Raw genomic sequence first — 17,475 nt, forward strand, 5'->3', positions numbered from 1 at the left:
ATTTGGGCATATGCAAAAACCCAATGTCCATCTCAGTTCTTGGCTAAAAGAGCTTCCCCAAATCTGTTTTCAATTGTTGTACACGATTGTCCTCTACCTTTCTCTTTTGCATTTATCTTTACACCCTCCCTGTTTTTCTCTTCTTTCAGTCCTCAGCAACTCTCTAATTATTCAAGGCCCCACTTATGCAGAGTACTCTACTCACAATGAAAATGCTCTAATCTTACATTATTCCTTGACTCTATTCCTATTAGCCTTGTAGAGAGAGAGAGTGAAAATGCATGTGTGTGTGTGTGTGTGTGTGTGTGTGTGTGTGTGTTGGACCACAGAGCTACATTTCCAAATGTTAATTAAGGCCCAATTGAAAAGGTACCTTCAAACATCATTGGTGATGGAGTTAACTGACTTGAACCTGCAGAAAGCTCTTTGCTAATATGCATCAAAAATCTTGATTAATTTGTTCAATTAATATTTAAAGAACACCTAACATCAACCAAGAAGTGTCCTAGATGTGATGAAATAGGTAAAAACAAAAGTGACAAAACCCTGGCATTTTCCAAGTGGCATACCATTGTGTGTGAAAAACAAACAAACAAACAAACAATGATTTAAAAACTTAAAAGCCTGAATGGTAACAAGAGCTATAAAGAAAAAAAATGAAAGAGGACAAAGCAAAATCAAATATTAGGATAGAGAGTGCCATGTTGCAAATGGTGTTTACTGAGGGCATCTCAGATGAGTATCACATGAGTAGAGAGCTAAAAGAAGGGAGGGGATGGGCCATATCGCTACACCGGGGAAGAGCAATCCAGATAGATGGAACAGTGTTTAAAAAGCACTTAGGGAAGGAGCATGCTGACATGTTTGAGGTAAAACAAGGAGGCTAATGTGGGTGGCAGTGAGTGGGTTGGGAGAAAGAGGAAGATCAGAGATGTGGAAGAGCCTGATCAAGTAGGGCTTTAGAAGACATGGTAAGGACTTTTATTCAATGAAACAAACAGTCGTTCGTACACTTTGAACAGGACAAAGCATGACATAACTTAAATTTTAACCATATCCTTCTGGTTGCCATGTGGATAATGCAAGAGCGGAAGGGTAGTATAATCCACATAAGACATGATGCAGGTCTAAAATATGGTTGCAGTAGCACAAATATTGGGTGTGGTTTTGGACACATTTCTTCACAGAAATAGGATATGTCACTACAATGAATGTATATTTTCAGGGAATATGAGAATCCTAAAATGATTTGAGTTTTTTATTTTGCTCAGCAACCGGAAAAACAGAGGTGTCACTGATCAAAATGACGATTAAATTTGGAGGACAATTTTTGTTAAGAAGATTTTTTTTTTTTTGCTTTTTTGCACATTTTAAGCTTTAAATACATTTTATGTTTGGAGACACTATTTAGTTGGACCTATAACTTCAGAGTTTAGGAGAGATGCCTGGATTAGAGCTTCACAGTTGAGAGTCTTGCATGTATGGTATTTTAAACTGTAAGGAGGGTGCAATTACCTAGGGAATAAATCTAGAGAGAGTTTGAAAACTGTTTTGATCTTTGAATCAGAAATTCTACTTTTGAGGACTTATCCCAATGTTATAATCACACAAGCAAACTCTGCTTCTTCTATGAGGATATCATCACAAGGTGTCAGTTTTACTAAAAGAGTAAGAAAAATTTTAAATATTTTTTATGAATTGATTTTTGTAAAGCTATAAAATTAAATAAAAAACCTTGTTTACAAATAGTACTTAATGACATTCACACATGCAGATGTTTTAGAGCTGCCTTACTATTCTCACATTTCTAAGAAGAAATTGGTAAAATATCACACAGAATTATTGAGTTTTAAACGTGATGTATTTAACATAGTTTATGCTCTTTTACATTAATATTAAGCTGATTCATGATACAGTTATCCTCAAAGCTGCTCTCAGAAGGACTTACATTTTTATCTCCTATATATCTCTTCTTTGCTGAAATCCTGATACCTCAGTGCATGGTTGAACTCAGATATTTTCACTGTATAAACCTCTGAGTTTTATATAATGCTAAGTTATCTTGAAACTGAGACACCTTCAGTATTCACAGGGATGGGCAACTTTTCAAACACCTCAGTCTATTTTTTGAGATACCATCAGGGAAGAGTGGGCTCATGTGAGGAAGAGTCTATTGATAACATATAATCTGAATATAAAAGTGAAGCATATTATGTGTCTGATCTGTTACTTGTGAAAACTTAAAAAAGCTAGTCATAAAAAATCATCATAGATGGGCACAGTAAACTTGGAAAATAGTATTAGAAATTTGGTAATTCTTAATGTTACACATATTAATGTAGATTTGATTTTCTCTATGTCTACTTGATGGCCCAAATTATGATCTCAGATGTAAGTTAGACATATTTTTTCTATGATGAGAGAAATGGTGACTTAAGGTGATTTCTATAAATGAAATGATCTAACACTCATGCCATATTAATTCTAAAAGAAGTTACCACTTGTGTCAGCAAGCACCTTACTTTGATACTGCGCTTCTTTAGAAAGCTCAGGGTGCTTTCTGTGTATAAATTAACTTATGAGAGCAATAATAAATGATTTTTGTGGATAAAAAATGAAGCTCACATGGATTAAATATCCAGACCTACACATTTGTTCCACACCTTTTTTCTCCCTCAAGTTTGGAGGCTTACAAGCAGGAGTCACTTTGAGACTCAAGTTCCATATTGTATAGTTTAGAAAAATGAGACATTTAAAAAGTTAACAGCTAATTTCTTATTACCTTAAAATAAATGTTGAAGAAAATCCTACTCTACCCACGTTCAAATGCTTTCTATAATCTGACAGTTTGGAAAAATGCTTTATAAAATTTTTTACAATATGCTACTTTCTTTGATAACTTTACGCCATTTTCCAAATGTGTTTAGCCTTGCACTCATATTCTAAAGAAGCTGTCGCACAAAGATATCCCTCGTATAAATCTAAATAATGAACAGAGTCATATGGGCAACTTCATAAAACTTTCTTGTTAAAGTTGCAGGATTTCTCCACATAATCCCCTTAAATCAGCCCAACTGATTATTTGGCTATTTTCAAATAAGTTATTCTGCAGTTAAGAGAAAATTTTTTTAAGTATTCACATTAATGAAACAATTGATAATACATAGTAATGTTGTAAATAGTGGAAATCTATAAGTGTGATCAGTGTTTCTTTAGTGAGTATTTTTGTTTTTTCTGCTAATAGCTTATCAGAAAAATAACAAAGTTGATTGATTTAATTTTTAAGTACTTATTTCTTCTATAACACTTGAAGTGCTAACATATATCAACATGCTCACAAGACCAATAAATAAAGGAACTATAATTAAGACTCTAGAATATACCAACTTCTGTCTTATAACAACCAGACAGGATAAAGAACTGAGCAGATAAATGGACAACAGAGCAAACCATCTTCATAGACCTTGTGTTCACCACATCAATTCCCTCTGTACTCTGAACCATTGAACTTAAAATTAGCAAGTGGAGTATTGAAGAAACTTCCCAGGGAAACGTTGGTATAAAAACATCAAATTGTATACTTTAATTAGACTATAATTTTTCATTGAAGGGGAATACTGTCAGCTTTGCCAAAGAAGGAAGCATTTTTATGCCAAAGTTAATATGACAGTCCTGAAACTTGAACTTATCCATTTAGTGGAAAGCTTGCAGGAAGTGACAGACTTAAACATCTTGCTGCTTAACATTGGTATGTCTATAATATTTGGGCAAAATTCTCATTATTTCTTTTATGAATTTGAAAAAGCACTTATTTATTTTTATGTTTTGGAAGTTGAAATGTGTTCCTGAATGTGAGAAATCCCTTTTACTTCACCATATGCCATCTTGTCTTTTTGACACTCCAAGCCTGGAAATATCTCAAATGTGCAGACTTCTGATTTCCAAATTATCTACTGCCAAGAAGGGAAGTGGGTATCTGAAACTCAGCCACAGACCTTGGCAAATTTCAAATGCAGAATAAAACTTTACTTTAAAATTGTACTCAAAAGTTGAAAGGGATTTTTTATGTCTAATTTGTGTTCTATTCCTATTGCAGGATTGAGTGAAAATTATTATATCTTAGTTTAAAAGGCTTCTTTTTCTTCCTTGGGCAGTTTTGAAGGATTAAGAAGTGGATTAAAGTTTCTATTCTTTTGCATTTAAATTTGACAGTGTAAAGAGTGACAAATTCCTGCTGAATAGAAATATTGCTGAAGAAAGCACATCATTTCGGATTTTTTTAAACAGTGGCTATCACTAGATTTTTAAAGGTCTCTGAGCAAATGTCTAGTCTATGGAGAGTGGCTTGTCCAGCAGTACAATGAAATATCTGTGTTTTTGTTTGGTGTACCTCTAACCTGAAAAGTAAATGGTGATTTTTGCCATGTCATTTATTAAATTTTTGGTGTTGCTGGAAAAGTCCTCTAATTCAAACCCAAAGAAATTCAGTCGCTTCAAGTATTTCTCTACTAGCAAATGTAGTTTTGATAAATAATATTGTACCACAGAATCAGGGAGTTTATAGTTGAATGGAAGCAATGAGATATTTAGATTTCAGATAGGAAAAAAAAAAGTTTAGATAGCTCCATTCATTTGAAAGATAGTTGAATTATTATTTATTATTAAAAAAAAACCCTTTGAATTCTAGAAATATCAGACCATGATAATCTAAATCCCTCTTGATACAATAACATAAAACATGGACCTGAGCTTACTGAAAAGAAAGAGAGATCTTCATGTGTCAAAAAATGGAGTGAGAATTCATAGTTGCTTAGGGTGTGGTGTGAGAGGGTGCTTGTCTCAGCAATTTGGAGCTTGGAAAGAAGAAATTCCCACAGGGACATGAGGAGTGATGCCTTTAAACACAATGATGTGGCAGCTGGAATTGAGACTTCATATGTAAAGCTTCACCCTGAAAGGATTACTATTTCAGTAGAAATGCAGAAAAGGCAAACTGTGTCTTTAAGCACCAAATAATAATAAGTATTCATGTATGTCTCTGCCTAATTACCAGGAAGGGAAGGAAGGAGAGAGATTTTCTTGGGAATTCATTTTATGTCATAACATTAGGGTTTAGAATTTCTGATACCTAAGTGTAGGGAAATGCCTAAACTAAAAGTTATCCTCTCTCAAAAAAAAAAAAATATATATATATATAAAAATATATGAAATATATATATTTTATATATATATAAATATATATGAAATATATATTTATATATATATATTATATATATATATATATATTAGGATCAGTAATATCACTGGAATTCTTGGCAAAAAGCAAGTATGAAACCACACTGGAAGCACACTCATTCAAAATATCATGAATGAGATTAAATCAAACATAGCAATAATAAATGTAAAATAGAGAAACAACTTGCCAAATAAAAGGCAATAATTGTGAGACGGATAGCAAAACAAAATCTGTAAATACGCTGTCATAAAGAAGGTGCAGATACCATTATGTAATAATAGGATATAAATGTGTCTAAAGAGCTAGGATGCTTATCATTTAGCCTACACAATAAACTTTAAGTGAGAATATATTATTAGGAATGAAAATGATTTCTCTCTTAATAAAAAGAAAAATAAACCAGATGACATAAATATTTAGAATATTTATATACCAAAGAGCATAATATCAAAATATTTAAGTACAATTCAGTCTCAATTAAAGGACTATCAAGATTTTTTTTTTAATGAAATGGTCAATAGGAATCAAGAGAATTTTGAAAAAATAAGAAAAAAGATAGAGGAGTTTGTACTACTGGATACCAAGGCACCCAAAAATTCTTTAACAATTAAGACATTGAGGGACTGAGACAGGATCGGAAGGGAACAAAATAAGATCAAGAAACAAATTCCAGTATATAGAAATGTTTAATCCATGAGAGCAATGGCATTTCAAATTAGTAATAAAAGGACGATCCAATTTAAATATGACTTTGAGATAGGGGCACATGGGTGGCTGTCAGTCTTCTGACTCCTGATTTTGGCTCAGGTCAAGATCTCAGGATCATGTGATCAAGCCCTGCGTTGGGTCTCATGTTAGGCTCCATGCTGGGCATAGAGCCTGCTTAAGTTTCTCTCTCTCCCTGTCCCTCTGCCCCTCCCCTTCTAGCTCTTTTTCTCACTTAAAAAAGAAAAAAAGACATTGGGATAATTTGAAAATGTATTGTTAAGATTGATTCCTCAATCACACCATTTATTTAAAATATCCTAAATATATTATTTACATATATCTAAAAGGGAGATAATCTAGGTAAGTATTAGGAAAAAAATAAGAATTCCTTTACTATTACGTTAAAAAGTGAGAGGTCTCCTAAGCATAAAAAAAAAAAAAAAAAAAAAAAAAAAAAAAAAACCCCCCAAAGCCATAAACTCTTACATACAAATTAAAATAGAAAAAAAAATTGAGAAAGGGGGAAGATGAAGGAATGGAAGGATCCTGAGCTTACCTCTTCCCAGGGACACACTGGGGCAACAATTACATCAATTAGAACTAACTCTGAAAATGACTGGAAGACTGGCAGAACAGATCTTTCACAGATGGTCCTAGAGAAAAGCCTTCATTGAAAAAGGTAGGAGGGGCAGAGACATGGTTGGGAGCCAGACTCCCAGTGTGATTAACCACAAACTGAAGGACAACACAAGCATGGATGAGTAAAGGGGTTAAGCCCATACTGGGTATCCCAAGCCTTGGGGACCTTCACTGAGAAGATGAATCCCCATAATATCTGGTTTGGAAAATCACCAGGGCTTAACTTTTAAAAATCAGTAGGCTTGAGGTGCCTGGGTAGCTCAGTCAGTTAAGCATCTGCCTTTGGCTCAGGTCATAATCCCAGGGTCCTGGGATTGAGCCCCACATAGAGCTCTCTGCTCAGTGGGAGCCTGCTTCTCCCTCTCCCTGCTGCTTTCCCTGCTTGTACTCTCTCTCTCTGTCAAATAAATAAATAAAATCTTCTTAAAAAATAAAATAAAAATAAAAATCTGTAGGCTTAACTCCAGGAGAACTGGAGGGTTATAGATAACTGAATCCCCACCCTTAAAGGGCCAGCATGCCAAATAAATTGGCCTGAGACACAGCACAAAAGCAGCAATTTGAAAGCACCTGAGGTATACCTTGAGGAAGTTTATTGACTCATCTTAGAACATGTGCTGGAGGGTCAGGGATCTGTAGAAGCTCTCTCCAGGAACACAAGTGCTGGCAGGCACCATTTTTTTGCCCCTCCTCAGGCTGGATAGCTGGATGGTTGCAAAAACCAGTTCTAACACCTTCTACCTTGCAAGGACCACGCTAGTGTTCATGGGCAGACCCACCCTACCCAACCTGCCTGCCTCAGCAGGAATCTCTCACAAGCAGCTCCTGCCCCATCACCGGCAGCCTGGCCAGGACTGGCACTATTCAAAGTGACTCCTGCCTTGGGGACTGGGGAAGATAACCTCACACACGAGCACACCCATGGTTCCTGCAGCCAGGCTTATTTGTTGGCTACATTGGCAGCAAACACTGCCATTCAGTGTACCTGCAGCTATGGCAGAGGATAATTAAAAGGAGCTAGTCTGAATGCCAGTTTCACCCACCAAGAAGACAACAGCAGCTGCAGGCTGGCCTCTCAATAGCATGGGGAGCAAACCATGACCAGTGTGCCCACAGTAGGTAAAGCAGACTAAAGGCCAGCCCCACCCACCAGTGTGACCACAGCAAATACGGCTAGCCATAATAGAAGGGTGCATGCAAGCTGACATAGAAGACATACCTGGAGAACCTGATTCTGGTAACCAGGAGGGATTGCACTATAAGGCACCCCAGGACCTCTTCAACACAAGGCCACTACTTTTAAGACCAGGATATATAGCTGACCTATCTAACACTTAGAAATAAACACAGAGTTGGACAAAATTAGTAGATAGAGGAATGTATCCCAAATGAAAGAATAAGACAAAAACCATAGCAAAAGAGCTAAATGAATGAAGAGAAGCAATGTGCTGGATAAAGAGTTCAAAGTAATGGTCATAAAGATACTCACTGCACTTGAGAAAGAGTGAATGAAGTCATCGGGAACTTCAACAAAGAGATAGAAAAAATATATAAAAAAAGAACCAGTCAGAGCTAAAGAATATAATAACTGAAACATACTAGAAGGAATCAGGAGCAGATTAGAGGATGAAGAACAGATCAGTGATCTGGAAGACAGGGTAATGGAAAGCAACCTAACTGAATAGCAAACATAAGAAAAAAATAAGAAATGAGAATAGCTTAAGGGAACTCTGCAATATCATCAAACTTAATAATAATCATTATAGAGATCCCAGAAATGCTTTGGTGGAGTGGTGGGTGGGGGGGCGGTAGAAAGAAAACATATTTGAAAAATAAAAGGTGAAAACTTCCCTAATCTGAGGAAAGTACAGAGAGCCACTAAGAAAATGAACTCAAGGAGGTCCACACCAAGACACATAATTAAAATAGTAAACAATAATGATAAAGGAATAATCTTAAAAGCAGCAAGAAAATTAGTGGAAAAGAAAATATAAGTGAAACCCCATAAGACTATCAGCTGATTTTTCAGCAGAAACTTTACAGGCAGAAGGGAGTGGCATGATACATTCATAGTGCTTCAAGGAGAAAACCTACAGCCAAGAATACTCTACCTGGCAAGGTTATCATTCAGAATTGAAGGAGAGATAGTTTCCCAGACAAAAGTCAAAGGAGTTCATCCCTAATGTTAATGGGAATTCTTTAAGTGGAAAGAAAAGGCCATAACTAGAAGTAAGAAAATTATGAAAAACAAATTTCATTGGTAAAAGCAAACATGTAGTAAAGGTAGTAGATTAATCATTTAGAAAGCCAGTATGGAGGTTAAACACGAAAGTAGAAAAATCTATTATATATACAAAAATTAGTCAAAGGATCCACAAAATAAAAAGATGAATGAAGGAAAACTTCCAAATTTATTTTACAAGGCTAGCATTATCCTGATACCAAAACTGGATAAAGACACTTCAAAAAAATAAAACTATGGGCCAATATCCCTGATGAACATAGATGCAAAAAACTTCAACAAAATATTAGCAAACTAAATTTTTTTTAAAGATTTTATTTATTTATTCAACAGAGATAGAGACAGCCAGCGAGAGAGGGAACACAAGCAGGGGGAGTGGGAGAGGAAGAAGCAGGCTCATAGCAGAGGAGCCTGATGTGGGGCTCGATCCCACAACGCCGGGATCACGCCCTGAGCCGAAGGCAGACGCTTAACCGCTGTGCCACCCAGGAGCCCCGCAAACTAAATTTAACAATACAATGAAAACCTCATTTACCACAATCAAGTGGGATTAATTCCAAGGATGCAAGAGTGGTTAATATTCACAAATCAATCAATATGATACATCACATCAAGAAGAGGAAAAATAAAAACTGTATGATCATCTCTTAGATGCAAAAAAAGGCAATTGACAAAATATAACATCCATTCATGATTAATAACTCTCAAAAAAGTGATCTTAGATGTTTCAGCATAATAAAGGCCATATATACAAACCTATAGCCTCCATCATACTTAAGGTAAAAACTGAAAGCTTTTACTCGAAGATTAGGAACAAGACAAAAATGCCCTCTCAACACTTTTATTGAACATACTACTGGAAGTCCTAGCCACAGCAATTAGACAAGGAAAAGAAGTAAAAGACCTCCAAACTGATAAGGAAGAAGTAAAACTGCCATTATTTGCCAATGATATGATACGGTATATAGAAAACCCTAAAGATTACACCACAAAACTACTAGAAATAAGTTCAATAGAGTTGCAGGATCCAAAATTAATACACGGAAATCTGTTTGTTGCATTTTCCTACACTAATAATGAACTACCAGGAAGAGAAATTAAGAAAACAATCCCATTTTCAATTACATCAAAAAGAGTAAAATGCCTAGGAATAAATTTAATTTAAAGTTATTTAAAATTTAAATAAATTTTATTGAGGAGGTGAGAGACCTGTAGTCTGAAAAGTATAGGATATGACTGAAAGAAATTGAAGACAACACAAAAGGAAACATATTCCAAGTTCGCGGATGAGAAGAATTAGTACTGTTAAAATGTCCATACTACCAAAAGCAATCTATAGATTCAGTGCAATTCCTATCAAAACATCAATAACATTGTTCAAAGAACTAGAACAAATAATCCTACAATTTATATGGAACCACAAAAAACCTCCAATAAATAAAACAAACTTGAGAAGGAAGTGCTAAGCTGAAGGTATCACAATCCCAGATTTTAAAATACACTACAAAGCTATCGTAATCAAAACAGTATGTTACTAGCACAAAAATGGATATGTAGATCAATAGAACAGAAGAGAGAGCCCAGAAATAAGCCCACGCTTATATGGTCGATTAATCTACAACAAAGGAGGCAAGAATATACAATGAGGGAAAAACAGTCTCTTTATTAATAGACGGTGCTGGGAAAACTGGACAGCTACATGTAAAAGTGAAACTGGACCACTTTCTTACACCAAACACAAAAATTAACTCAAAATAAATTGAAGACCTATATGTGAAACCTGAAACCATAAAACTCCTAGAAGAAAACATAGGCAGTAATCTCTTTGATATCAACCTTGGCAACATTTATAGCTATGTCTCCTTAGGCAAGGGAAACAAAAGCAAAAATAAACTATTGGGACTACACCAAAATGAAAAGCTTTTGCACGGTGAAAGAAACCACCAAAAGGCAACCTACTCAATGTAAGAAGATATTTGCAAATGATATATCCGATAATGGGCTAATATCCAAATTATACAAATCAACACCAACAAAACAAACATTTAAAAATGGACAGAGGAGCTGAAAAATAAATGACAAAGAATACCTACAGATATCCAACAGACACATGAAAAAATAGATGTTCAACATCACTAATCATCAGGGAAGTGCAAATCAAAACCACAATGAGATTCACCTCGTACTAGTCAGGATGGCTAATATCAAAAAGACAAGAATTTTTTTTTTAAAAGACAAGAAATAACAAGTGTTGTCAAGGACATGGAAAAAAGCATACACTGTGCACTGCTATAGGAATGTAAATTTGTGTGAGCACTGTTGGAAATAACATGGAGCTAATAAGTAAGTAAGTAAATAAATAAATAAATAAATCACCGTACAATCCAATAATTCCACTATTGGATATTTACCCAGAGAAACAAAAACACTAATTTGAAAAGATATCTATCTGTAACAGAACTTGTTAATTCCCTCTGAATGGCACATATTCAAATGTTGGCTTTTTCAAGAGGCACATGTGTTTTATTTAAGAATCTTTATTTATTTGATGGGAGAAATTCTTTAACAACATATACATATATCAAATCACCATGCTGTACACTTTAAATATCTTACAGTTTTATTTGTCAATTACATCTCAGTAAAGCTGAGAAAGTAAAATAATCAAATAAAAATTTTTAAAAAACCCTTTCATTTATGCATGTTAGAAACTAATTTCAGCTAACTTAGACATATAAAAAGGAATATTTCTAAGAAAACGAGCCAGGATTCAACTGACAGAAGTGCAACCTAGTCTCATCAAGCACAGGACCAAAAGCTGGAAAGATACAAGCACAGAGTTACTGTTTTATTTCTATGCCCCTGTTCTTCTATACGTGCTGATTATAAATCAGCTTTTTCTATTCCTTAGTCCAAACAAAAGAATATAGTTTCTAAATTCCCTTATAATTTTAAACACCTACAAAGATTAAATTCTGTTCCCAGATGACAGAATTTGTTTGATCCATTTGAGACCAGATGTCTCTGCTGGTCCTTGTAAAGACTCAGTGCATTTAAGCTTCACCTCTGGAAATGGAAGGAACCATTCCAAAGAAGGAGATATCATTGTTATTATGAACATTGGGGTGCATGTGCTCCTTCTTTTCACTACATCTGTAAAGATAATTATCATAGGGTTCTGGGTGATGGGTATTGGGCAGGGCAGGTGTTGCGATGAGCACTGGGTGTTATACACAACTAATGAGTAATTTAACACTACATCAAAAACTAATGTACTATACAGTGGCTAACTGAACATACAAAAAAAAAAAGAGGTATCATTATGATTTTGGATCAGTCTCAAAAATGCTTTAAAAAGTATTCCTAATTCAGAGCCTATAATAATCGGGAGACTTAAGGAGGAAAGTAAAATTTTTCATTTGCCATCAAGAAATTGGGGGAAAAATATGATGTGAAAATTTTCTCAGTGATATTTATGGTCCAAATTGAAGGGACGATGAGAACAGGGTTGACATAGCAAGAATGTCATGGCATGTTTTATTCTTTTTACCAGAAAGTCTCCCATAGAAGTAAAGAATTTCAGTGAAGATGATGAAGTTGAAGTTTGGTAGAGACTTGGCAAAGGCAAATGAGTGTAGAGAGAAAGGAGTCTACGATAATGCGTCAAAAGAAATAAGGCTCTGATTATGCAATGAGTGAAGAAGGACAAGTCAAGGGACTGGAGGTTTTAATAAAATGTACAATCGTTGAGAGTGTACGTAATTGAAAATCCTGGAAGGATAAGAGGTGTCAGAGGGTTGGCAGTGGAATTTAAGATTTCAAAGTGGAGCATTCCCTGTTGATGTCAAGGTTCATAGTGGCTTTGGCAGGAATTTCTGAAATGGAGTGTTTGTAAAGTTCACAAGAATTGAGGAAGTCCTGAACTGTGATGCCAAAACTTCAGTTTCGTTTTTGTCTTTGTTTTGTCGATTTGAACATTAAACTTACTAACAATAGGACCTGTATGTCTGTGTTTTAAATGCTAGTAGAAGGGAACACTAATAGTAAAAGATCTGATTCTGGGGGCGCCTGGGTGGCACAGCGGTTAAGCATCTGCCTTCGGCTCAGGGCGTGATCCCGGCGTTTTGGGATCGAGCACCACATCAGGCTCCTCTGCTATGAGCCTGTTTCTTCCTCTCCCACTCCCCCCTGCTGTGTTCCCTCTCTCGCTGGCTGTCTCTATCTCTGTCGAATGAAAAAATAAAATCTTTAAAAAAAAAAAAAAAAGATCTGATTCTGGAATTCCATCCTCTAGACTTCAGCTGTTTGTCATCTTTCACTTACATCCTGTGTCCAGATAAATATAATCAAGGTGGACAGCTGACAACTGAACAACTAAATCCATAATTCTTCTAATAATTAATAAATAATTTATGAAGCCAGTTGAGAGGGGAGAGATTTAGAACAGCATGAAGCATTATTCAAGAACATCTCTAATAAACATTATCAGTTTCTTTAAAACCTCTGAAAACCACAGGTTCCATCTCTACCTATAAACTCTGAAATCTTTAACACACATACCAATTCATACATATGATTTACTTTCATTATGGTCAGATCAAGGACATTTCTTTTAACTCTCATTTATAACTTTTTTTACACAAGTTAAAAAGAGCCATAAGTTAAAAAAAAAAAAAAAGACTCATAAAGTAAGCTCAGCTCTGTGCTTATCTATTAGTGAAAAGGGAACATGCTGAAGGTTTGCTGTAAGTGGTCCTCTGGGGTCCATTCTGAGGTACTGTGTTATACAGGAAGAAAGCAATAGGTTTTCTGTGTTTCTAGTTATAACCTTTCCTATGCAGACTCAAAAGATTTACCAAACTCTTTAACAGTCAGTGTTTTAGTGATAGCTCTTGTTTTGGAATATTCTGGTAAACTTTAACCAGCATTTAAATAGCCTCCAAATCCCTATGAAATAATCATATGCTCTTCAGCAGTACACTTCTTTTTTTCAGTATGTGGTAACTGTTGCTTGCTCTAATGCATTTGTTTGTCAGCTTACTTTTCATCATAAGATAATTAAACCAGGCTCACTGATTCTGCCTTTTCCCCTTCATTTAGCATACGCCATCTTATTGCTGGTCATCCTGACAGAATATTTTTTCTGCTTCTTTCCTTTTCCAAAAGTATCCCATTTTACGCAATGAAATTATATGGTCACCCTGGTTATTCATATATATTTATTCTCACTTTCTTACCCTATCAGGCTATTTTCTCCTTATACCCAAACTCTTCTTACCTACTTTTGCCTGTTTTGTTACTCCTGCCACATATCAAAACATTCAAAACAACAACAGCTGGCTTAAAATATCAACTTTTTTTTTATTTTAAAAAATAATTCTATGAGTTGTCCCTCAATTCTTTTACTTCACATACCAATTCATACGTATCAGTGATGGGAAGTGAGATGACTGGTGGGTCCAAAATGGCTTTGCTAACATGATTGGCATTTGGTACTGGCTGCTAGTTGGAAATTCAGCCAAGGCTGTTGTCTGGGCCCTCATTTCTCCTCAGATTCAAAAACAGAAGAAATACACTTTACCTCTTTTAAGGGCAGATCATATTGAGAAAGAGCACATGGGATCAAAGATTGTTGGGTTAATCTTTGGCAACATAGTTTACTAAGACCTACTTAATCAGTGTGGTAGGTGGAAATCTAAAATCACTCTAAAAACCCTGGCCCACCAGTGTACATGTCCTGAATAATCTCCTCTCCTTGCGTGTGGGTGGGACTTGTGAATTAGATGGCACAGTCTCTTCCCTGATTAGGTTGCATTATAAGGCCAAGTTAATATGATAGTTATTCCTGTGATTATATTGTGTTATATTACGATTTTGTTGTAGCTGGCTAGAGAGAGATTCCTGTTAACTTTGAAGAAACAAACTGCTGTGCTGGGAGAGGCCACATGGCCAACACCTGAGAGTAGCCTCTACTTGTTAAAAGTGTCCCCAGCAACAAAGTGGGAACCTCAATCCTACAACTGAAAGTTCAAAATTGAATTCTGCCAACAACCTAGATGACCTTGGAAAAGTACCTTGAGGCTCAGATAAGGTTATAGCCTTGACTGACACCTTAATTTCAGCCAGGTAAGACCCCGAGGAGAGGACTCAGTTAATCCCTGCAAACATTTGACCCATTGACACTGTGAGATAAAAAATTCATGTTGTTTTTACACTGTTAAGTTTGTGGTCATTTGTCACATAGCATAGAAAAGTTATACAATAAATGTCTCAGCCTGCTGGGGCTTCTGAAGCAAAATGTCATAGACTGAATGGCTTAAACAAGAAAATTTATTTCTCACATGTCTGGAAGCTGGAAGTACAAGATCAAGGTGCCAGCATGGCCAGTTTCTGGGGGCTCTCTTCCTGGCTCATAGGTGGCCACCTTCTTGCTTTGTCCTCGCATGGTGGAGGGGGAATAAAAAACTCCCAGGCATCTCTTCTTTTTTTTTTTTATGATTTTATTATTTATTCGACAGAGATAGAGACAGCCAGCGAGAGAGGGAACACAAGCAGGGGGAATGGGAGAGGAAGAAGCGCTCATAGAGGAAGAGCCTGATGTGGGGCTCGATCCCATAACGCTGGGATCATGCCCTGAGCCGAAGGCAGACGCTTAACCGCTGTGCCACCCAGGCGCCCCCCAGGCATCTCTTCTTACAAGGGCAATAATCCCATCATGAGGGCCCCAACCTCAAGACCTCGTCTGAACCTAATTCTCTCCCAAAGCCTCCATCTCCAAATGCCATTACATTGGGGGTTTAGGACTTCGATATATGAATTTGGGAGACACAATTCAGTCCAGAATGCTAAGGGGAAATGGCTGATGTCCTGAATCTGCAGATTCCAGTGCATATCTTCAAATAACAACCTTTAGTCTTCTATGAATTCTGATCCTGAACTTCAGCACTATCTTTTTCTAAAAGAAATTGCCATTTGCTTTTAGCCCACCAGAGCATATTTCCACTATTCTAACATTCCACACTTCGCTCATATTCTTCCTCTTCTCATCTTTTTTTTTTTTTTTAAGATTTTTTATTTATTTATTCGACAGAGATAGAGACAGCCAGCGAGAGAGGGAACGCAAGCAGGGGGAGTGGGAGAGGAAGAAGCAGGCTCATAGCAGAGGAACCTGATGTGGGGCTCAATCCCATAATGCCGGGATCACGCCCTGAGCCGAAGGCAGATGCTTAACCACTGTGCCACCCAGGCGCCCCTTATCTTTTGCTCTTAAATCATATCATCAGCAAAATTCTCCTGGCTTGATATTGTTGCAATTTGACCTCCTTTCTCATCAGGGAAAGATAGTTATTTTCAACAGTATATATCTGAGAATATTGGTAGATAGAATAGTTATGTTTTAAGTTCTTCACTGCCATTTGGGTATTGTTATATATCCAGCATTTAGTAAAAGCCCCTACTTCTAAGAGATGCTTCTACTCTTAGCCAAATAATTTTTTCCCTTCTACATTTCTGGTATGGATCATTTTGTGTCATCACCATTAGTATTTTACATTTGGTTCATACTTCTTTCTAAATCTACCAAATAGTCTATGAGATGATTGTGTCTATCCAACACTTCACTTCATAATTTATTTTTTTATATATTTTTTATTATGTTAGTCCCCATACAGTACATCCCCAGATTCCGATGCAAAGTTCGATGCTTCATTAGTTGCGTATAACACCCAGTGCACCATGCAATACGTGCCATCCTTACTACCCATCACCAGTCTATCCCATTCCCCCACCCCCTCCCCTCTGAAGTCTTCAGTTTGCTTCTCATAGTCCATAGTCTCTCGTGTTTCATTCCCCCTTCTGATTACCCCCCCTTTCTTTATCCCTTTCTTCCCCTACCGATCATCCTCATTCTTATGTTACATAGATGAGAGAAACCATATGATAATTGCCTTTCTCTGCTTATTTCACTCAGCATTATCTCCTCCAGTGCTGTCCATATTGCAACAAATGTTGAGAAATCGTTCTTTTTGATAGCTGAGTAATATTCCATTGTATATATGGACCACAACTTCTTAATCCAGTCGTCTGTTGAAGGGCATCTCGGCTCCTTCCACGATTTAGCTATTGTGGACAATGCTGCAATGAACATTGGGGTACATATGGCCCTTCTCTTCACTACGTCTGTGTCTTTGGGGTAGATACCCAGTAGTGCAATGGCTGGATCATAGGGTAGCTCAATTTTTAACTTTTTAAGGGACCTCCACACTGTTTTCCAGAGTGGCTGTACCAGCTTGCATTCCCACAAACAATGTAGGAGGGATCCCCTTTCTCCACATCCTCTCCAACAATTGTTGTTTCTTGCCTTGTCTATCTTTGCCATTCTAACTGGCGTAAGGTGGTATCTCAGTGTGGTTTTGATTTGAATTTCCCTGATGGCTAATGATTTTGAACATTTTTTCATGTGTCTGTTAGCCATTTGTATGTCTTCATTGGAAAAGTGTCTGTTCATATCTTCTGCCCATTTTATGATTTGTTTATTTGTTTCTCGTGTATTGAGTTTGAGAAGTTCTTTGTAGATCTTGGATACCAGTCCTTTATCTGTGGTGTCCTTTGCAAATATATTCTCCCATTCCGTGGGCTGCCTCTTCGTTTT

The sequence above is a fragment of the Ailuropoda melanoleuca genome, chromosome 10 (assembly GCF_002007445.2).
Source record: "Ailuropoda melanoleuca isolate Jingjing chromosome 10, ASM200744v2, whole genome shotgun sequence".
NCBI classification, from domain to species: domain Eukaryota; kingdom Metazoa; phylum Chordata; class Mammalia; order Carnivora; family Ursidae; genus Ailuropoda; species Ailuropoda melanoleuca.